The following is an 8802-nucleotide window of genomic DNA, read 5'->3' on the forward strand; positions in this document are numbered from 1 at the left end:
CGCAAACTGCTCGTGTGACGAGAACGAATCTGATAATTTCCGTAGCAATCACAGTCGACAATCTTGGTGTTGTCCCGATATCAGGGGAGGGTATGAAGTATATCAGGGAAAATTATTGGGTAAAACAAGCTGAAATTGAAGAATTGATAACAAATGCGTAGAACCAGCACAAAAAAGCTTAAAGTCGCCTAATGTAATTCTCCAGAAGTGTCCGCCATCTTTGAAAGCCTGAGGGCCGACTCGCCAACTTCCAAAATCTCTACGGGAACCCAACCCACTTTTCGTTAAATTCTACGGGAATTCACACCACCCAAACCGTAATGACCAATAAACAAGTCTAATTCCCTGTCACAAACTATATTCAATAATCTAAGTTGTCATGAAACGTTCTCTTCACCTCGGTATGCACGGCAAGATAGAGCTACATACATACCTTAAAGAACAAACCAAACACCTTTATATCTCGAGACACAAAACTTTCCTTCGCTTCTATTTTCTTAATGGTTTGGTTTCTTATAACTTTTTTTTTCCGGCACTTTAAGGCACTTTACTAAGGTCTATTTCTTCTGCTCAGCCACTATACTGTTTTACAAAGGACCCGGAATAGACGTAACACTGAAGACGAAAAATCCTCGCAGGCGTTTTGTCGGAGAACGGCGGTCGCGAGGGTTTGAAAGCTCCGGTGGAACGCGCAAATGCTCATTAGGTTTTTGTCAAGAATAGCGTGAAACTATCAAAACAAGTAAAGAAAGGTAACAAAAAAAAGAAATACATAAAATCAATGAATTCGGAAAATCAGACGTTGAAATTTACCAAATGACTGTCTTCAAAAGCGTGAATTAACACACATGAACGAGTTGAAAGATCGTAGAAATGAGTTAAGCGACCATGGCATTGCTCACATTCGCGATGTAAACATGACAAAGAAGGAAAAAGATGGGTCGATCTTCTCTCTGTCATATATCTCCTTTATTTTCGATTTGCGCACTTTATGCCGTAGATGAAAAGTGTCTTAGTTTACGTCAAGGTAATCTTTCTATTCTTTTTTTTTTACTGTAACTCTGATCGTTATCCGCTGTACATTTACTAATGTTTTTAAATCGTAATGGAATACAAATGATAAAATGGAAAAATAAAATAATTACAATGAATGATCCTATGAGCAAAGAGGAATGGAAAAAGTTCACTATAATTATGATTCAATATTGAACATAATTTTCAATTCAAGTCAATTAAGTCTTAAATAAATACTTAGTACTAAAGGGCTTCAGAGTCGTGGCGAGCGGGTCACGCTGTCCCTCACGCCTGCAGCCACTTTCAATGAACAGCTTCCCAGCCCGAAGGCTGCACCCTGCGAGACCCGGGCTGTGGTAGGGCGAGGACACGAAGCGGGAATGCACTACAGCGTAAGATGGTGGCAGATGCGGTTGGGATCACTTGCATGCAATTAGCAATGACAAGAAGAGAGTAGGTATGTGTCCATACTCCTTGCTAGGGCTTTGCTCATTGATTGATTTCTTTTACCGCAATGATCGTGTCATTTTGCTTGGTATCTTTTTAAAGGGCTTATATGAAGTAACAGCTGAAAATTATGAAAAGGGAGAATTAACTCGCAATCCATCTCTCTAATATGAGTAAAAAAGGAAATCTGAAAATAATTCCCCAAAATTGGTTTATTTCGATTTTCCGAAGCCAAGATATATTTCCCGCGAAAATCCGGAACCCGGATGTGTGACGTCAATTCTAGAACACGATCACAGCATTCAATACATTGTACAACATGATGGATTCGCTACAAGACTACAGCGGCAGTGAAATCAGTGAAGTTTCATCGGATTATTCCGACGAGGACACTGGTACATCTTCTTCAGATGGTGCCTACGTCTTCAAAGAGTTAGAAGAAGAGGAATATCAAGGGTTGATGGTTGTTGGACCATACATGCACGAGCCCGACGATGTGGATGTCGTGGAAGTTGTGCCAAACCAGCCAGACATGGAGTGGCGTCGAGACCCGAAGAGACTGAATGAATGGTCATTTTCTAAATTATTTTTTATAGTCGAACGTGTGATCCCGCTTCTGTATGGTACACAATTTCTGCAGGCTGAGCTATCTCTTGTCTGCACCCGTGGCGCAGGTCTACATCCATTCACGAGTGGAGGGGCATCGGTATTTATTTGTGTTGTGCTTTTTGAGGTGTACCTACCTTACCTCTGTGTAGTAATACACGCTTGCAATGCACTCGGCACACTGTTTCGTACCTATGAATGTTTGCTACGCCGCCAAGCAAAAGCGTTCTTTCAGAGTTTGTTTTGCGCTATTGTGATCATGACAAATATAAATTGGAAATGGCCTACCGTTTTGCAAATCCCATGTCGTAAACCATTCTGTTCGCAAAGCAATCGGGCTCGAAGTGTTTCAGGAAAAGTACGCTGGTTGGCACAGGCTGAAAATTGCTCCGCTTGGCATGCACTAAACGTGTCCACATCTTTGCTCTGTCGCGGTCTTTTGGCCATTCAAATAGCTGGTGACATGAATGGGAGCAATGAATTGCTACACAACGCTGCAGCATCCTTTGTTACAAACTTTGATAGCCTGAAACTGGCACAATTCCGTGATATCTTTGACTTGCGGTGCACTGTGTGTATCACGCCATTCAACAAGATTCTCCCTGGTCCTGGGAATGACGTCACAACCGGGGATTGGCGAAGACCGCCGAGTTTTGCATCTTCGTTTCTAAGGGCGTTGCTATGGGATTTGGGGGGATACCAGAGGGTCTCTTCGATTTTTTTTTTTTTTTTTTTTTGCATGAATAGGCTAAGCATACATTATTGAACAATATTCAAAGAAAAAACAATGCACGATAAATACTTCACATATGCCCTTTAAGGCCTTTGATTGATTGATTTCAAGCAGTGTCTTCAGCGCTTTTGCTTTGAGGTTCGAATAGCTGATTAAGTGTGTAAGGTGGTCTTGGATGCTGCATCTCATCCTCTCCGCTCTCCCGCTCTGACTGCCGTGTTGGAGGATTGTCTCACGTGTCTCACCTCGGTTTTGGGTTGTTTTTCTCGATTTTATTTACTTTTATTGTTTTATTTTAGTTTCCCCTTTTCATTTTGTGTTTTCTCTGAGCATTTTTAGTTATGATTTAACGAGACATTTTTATTACCCTTTTATCATCAGCTTTTATTCATTTTAGTTTTTAAACATTCAGTAAAGTTTTAAGGTCTCGTATTTACTTAGTTTTCATTTTAAGTTGTAGGGGAAGCATTTTTATGTACAGTGTTTATTCGTTCTTTTTATTTATTGTATTTCTTTTTCTTGTGATTTCTATTTTATACTTTTAGTTTTAGTTTTGTTCATTTTTATGCGCCTTTTTAGCTTATTTATTGCAAGACTATATTTTGTAAAAGTGTTTGGCCTCTGATGTCACTGGGGCATTGAAAAAAGAAACAATAAACAGTAGGAGTCGAGACGTCAACGAGTGTGCTTCGCTATCCTCCGAAACTTTGAATCACCGGCAGTGTCGCCATATTTGTTGAACCGAACACAGAGACGATCACGGAAGATAATAAGTTAAGTACTGAGATCCTGATATTCTTTGCATAGGAGCTGGACGTGATCCTAAGAACATTTTTATAGAATGATTTGAACATCCTTTTATTTATTTATTTATTTTTAAATGAACTTGGCTGGTTTGTTTTTCTCTGTTTTATTTGTAACTTTTAACTTTTTAAAGTAGGAAGTCTGAGTGATCTTTTAGTTTTAGTTTTCCTATTTCGGTGTCACCAGACTCGGGTTTTATACTGTCGTATTTTTTTTTTCTTTTAGGTTTTAGGGGTTTCAAGGCTTCAGCTCTGACGCCAGACTTGCTGGTTTTGTCTTTGTTTTATGGTAAGGCCTTCAGCCAGGCTCTCCACTCTGGAAGTCTTTTTCTTTTAGAGTTTGCATACGACAGTCAGTAATTTTAGGTGCCTTTAGCACATTCTTTCACTTTTGTATTTTTCTTAGATTACTTTTTAGTATGTATTTTACCATATGGTTAGGCTTGAACGTCAGAAAGTGGTATTCACACTGGAACACCCCTATTAATGATTATCTCCCCCCACACTACCACTTAAGGGGATTGAATTGACAGGGGTTAACCAGGTCTATTTGCGCCTGTATCCCCCCCCCCCCCAGCATCAAGAGAGGGCAGAATTCTAAGAGTGACTTGATGAACTGGGACGGGACCCCTGGGTTAGACAGATCACACTGCTTTTGCAGTGAGATGTTCCAGTGAATGAGTTAACGCTCTTGATTAATCACTTTCTGATGTTGAGACGGCCAGCATTATTTTTGTCATGCATGGTTTTAAGTAGTCGTTGGTGGGCCACTTATTTTGCTTTAGGTATTTTTGTTTTATGTTTTGCTGTTTTTACCTCTCTTACAGGTTTTCATGGTATTTAGTTTTTACTTTTGGTAGTTTTTAGAGCTTGGCCTTTTTCTTTCAGCTTTTTACCTTCTCTCTTCTTTCAGAGTTAGATTCTTTTATTGCTAATCGCCAGCTCGCCTAGTTAGTTTTACTGTGGCTCACTTAGTTTAGGATGTTTTAATTTATTTTGTATTAACCCTTTTATCCCCAGCCAGTTCACTTTAGGTGGTACCGTGTCTTTGCTTTGTGCCGTGTCTTTGCTTTGGGTAGAGGTTGAAGACCGCGACGCGCGTAGAGAGAGGAAAATGGACACCGCCATCTTATAGAGCGGGAAAAATAGAAGGGGATAGCGTATAGTTTAAGATGCACCGGCCTTATAGTCACCGCTAAATAACGAAAATATAACGCGCAGCCGCCTTTCAAATTCAAAGTCGATGAGCTTGTTTACCTTGCTAGGAAAAACACGACACTGACCCACGAACGCATTTTTGCGTTCGCGAACTAGTCCGTGTATCATTACGCGCTTGTCAAAACGATATTTGGCTAATTAACTGTGTCTGCTGGTACGTATTTATACCTTTAAAGTCTTTTAGTAATGTTATTATACTTCATTTGCATATTTTTATATTTATCTATACCCTCATATCGAATCCTGCGCATCGAGTATTTCACACTTTCTTATGCCAGCCACAGGTTGACAGCTCACCATACCGCTCATTTCGAGATTGAAAGCCGGTGAGAAATGTTGCGTTTCCAGTGTTGTGTTAATTCTGGGTTCTGGGTCCTTTTTAAGACCTTTACAGTGGCATCGAAAAATTATTAGACTTCAGTAACCATCCCAGTTTTATATATGAGCCCACCAAGAGCTCCAAAGGACGAAAAAGGTGATTAAAATCGAAGCAATACCAACAGTACAAAGAAAGGTATTTGGTTTATTATTTTACGGTGTGAATGCAGCTGTCTTGCCGTACATACTGTGGTGGAGAGAATGTTTCTTGGGGGGTGTTGGGGGGCTTGCCCCCCATCAACCCTCCCCTCGGGCAGTGCCCGAAGGGCACGCCTAGTCACGGCAATTTATATTGATATATTAGGTTGGTTTATTGGTCAATACGTTTTTGGGGGTTGGAACGTGTGAATTCCCGTAGAGTTTTACCGAAATGTGGGTTGGGTTCCTGTAGAGTTTTTGATTTATTTCGCGTCAGTCCGTAAACTTTCAAAGATGGCTGTTACATCTGTAGAGTTTCATTGGCCGATTTCATTAAGCGCTTTTTGTGCTAGTTTTACGCGTTTTTGATCGTTATTCTTCTTATTTAAGCTTGTTTTACCCCATAATTTCCCTGAAATACTTCATGCCCTCCCCTGTTAACGGGACTATCAAATCAAGATCGTCGATGGAGAAATGGTACTCGATCTCCTGAACGACTCATTCGCAAAAGAAACAACGCCGAAAATCGATGAAATCATAGGATTTCATGCAGAAAAACATCATTTTTTTCGACTTAGTCTCTAAGAGGGTGCGTCGCTCTCTGTAACAATTACCGATCACAGAAATAACCATGTTTGACCAGATCATGGAGATCAACTCCCTAGTCGCAGAACTACAGGAGTACAAGGAGCAGAATGATGCCTGACTACAGCGTCATGAAGATGCTCTTGAACATCGCATGCAGGAAGGCACTCTAGATCAAGAACAGCCAGCAGACAGTAACCTCCATCAGCCACAGGAGTTCAGCAACTCCGTCGCCAGCTGGAGGAACGCAACAGGGAACTGGAGGAGACCCGCCTTCAACTACTGTGGATGAACGCTGCGCCCGTGCTTGTGGTACATACCCGAGAACAGGAATGGAACAGCTAGAGGAATGGAACAGGGAGCTGACTGAGGCCCGCCAACGACTACATGGGTCAGGTGTTGCACCTGCACCCATGGAATGTGCCCAAGACCGAGAGATTCAAGAGCTTCATCGTCAACTTCAGCAGCGGGACCAGGAGCTAGCAGAGGTCCGCCGTCTCGCCCCCTAAGTACAACATACCATGACTAGGTGTCGAGACCACCATCAGCAGCCTCCTGTCATTAATGGAAGCCGCTCTCCTCAGCCTCTTCCTCGGAGCCGCCCCCACACACCAGTACCAGAGCAGCAGCTGTATCCTGAATGTCAACACACGTATGAACCACTAACATCCCTGCTGCAGCAGTTCCGGCCTAGGTCTTCGCCTCAGCGTCCCCAGTCAGCACATCCCTCGTCTCAGTTGTCTGGCACACCATTCTTCTATGTGTTCAAGAAGGAGACTGTCCTGCACTTCATGGGGGATACTTCTGCCTCACAGCCGCTCAAAAAGAACCAAGCAATAGAGAGTTGGATTCGGACAATTGAGAACATTGTGAAGCCAGCCACATCAGAGATGTTCATTCAGGCAGCACGGGTAAACTGCAGAGGTTCAGCCGAGCTAATCATTAATTCCCCTCTCTGTGACTCGATCACAGAATGGGACACATTCAAGGCAGCTCTCCATAGTAAGTTCCGAGGTACCTACACCTCCTCGGACTTCTACAAGGTTCTATATGACATACGGATGACACCATGCCAGGCACCAATGGACTTCTTTTTACAGTTGGAAGGACACGTCTACCAGGGATACAGGGATCACCGCGAGGCCATTAGTGATCCATCCGAACTAGTGAAGAGGGTCTTCCTGAGTGGCATCCCCGCATGGCTCCAAGACTTCCTCTCTGTTAAAGATGGTAGCCCAACCCAGATAGCCGAAACAGCATAACGCATCTGGAATTCCCGCGATGGCATAAGGCATAGTGATACTTCACCTGCAGAGGAAAATCCCTACCACCCTAATCGCCCTCCACGGGGTCGGGATTTGTATGCTATGCCGGTAGCTGCTGAGCGTTCCAGTCCATCTTATCATCGATCACCTGTCAGGGAGAGGTGGTGTGAGCATCATCGGGTAAGGACTCACGGTACATCTGAGTGCAGAGCCAGGGCTGAGATCCTAGATCCACAGTCTCTGCGACGACGATGCTACCATTGCAGAGGTCCAGGACATTTGGTGAGAGATTGCCCCTTTTGTGAGCGCCAGGGTGACCAAGCTCCAGGAATCGCTGATAGGTTCGATCCAAGGAGCACCTCACGTGGAGACATTACCCCTCAAGAACGGAATGGCAGTGACAGGGCCTACCGGATGGCCAGTTGCGGAACTCAATGTTAGTGGTTCTACAGTCCGTTGCTTTATTGATACAGGATCCAAAGCGACAATTATTAAACCCCAAGCTCTCAAGCAGATTGATCCTCATAACTACGTATCTCAGAGGAAGACTCAGTATTCTGCGAGGCGTGTCTGGTCAACCAATCAACACCCTGATTGAGGTAACCCTTGTTTTCTGCCTTAACTCAGACCTTGAAATGCACCATACGGTCACTGTTTGTGATGTAAGATTTCCTGGAGACATACTCCTGGGGATGAACTTTTTGAGAAGAACCACCTTTAGCCTGTCCTCTTGGTCCCGGGATGACAGTGCCTGCCTGACTTTAGAAGGCCAGGAGTTTCATGTGAATTATACTGATGCCCAATCCCTGCAGCCGAGTGTAGTGAGAGTGACCACACCAGATGTTCCAGAGAATGCTGAAGAGAGTCGCTTTTCCCTGTCTCGCTTGTCACCACCCGACCTCTCTTCTGCTGTGCACCTTTACAGAACCACCGAGCTTCCACCACACAGTGGGCGTTTCTTGGAGGGTGTAGGTCTTGCTCTGATGATGGGGATGTTTTGTTTACACTACAAGTAACAGCTGTGTGCATATCACCGTGTGTGCTGAGTACTGTTTGTAGACAGCGATGCCCTGTGTGGGCAGTCAGCACAACAAGGCCAATTCGATTAACACAGGGTACATGTTTGAGGATGGTATCTGCTGTTGAGGCTGTTTTTACGGCAGAAACCTCAGCCTCTGAGACTTCCGACTACAATTCCTGCAACTCTGTTTGTCCAGATTTGAGTGATGACCAAAGGGAAGATGAGGATTTCCAGTGGGAGGAAGACCAGTTTGACAGAACCTTTGGAATAGAGGATTTTGGTTATGGCAGCACTGCCACTGATGTTGCTGATGATCTTCCGCCATCACAAGCCCTTGCCGCAATCGAAGCTGCTAATATCCCAGATTACCCATTGCCCTTAAAGACTGAAAACCAGATGCCTGATCTGGATCACTTAGGAGAAGATCAACGCCAGGAGTTGCAGAGTCTTGTGTGTAGCTACAGTACCCTTTTTGATGGAGGTGAGGATGCTGTGGGCCACATCCCAGGCATTCAGCACAGGATTGATACAGGGCAAGCAACACCTGTATGTACCTGCCAGTGGCGTCTTCCGCAAGCAACCCGTCAAACAATA

This window comes from Penaeus vannamei, chromosome 20 (genome assembly GCF_042767895.1).
Source record: "Penaeus vannamei isolate JL-2024 chromosome 20, ASM4276789v1, whole genome shotgun sequence".
NCBI classification, from domain to species: domain Eukaryota; kingdom Metazoa; phylum Arthropoda; class Malacostraca; order Decapoda; family Penaeidae; genus Penaeus; species Penaeus vannamei.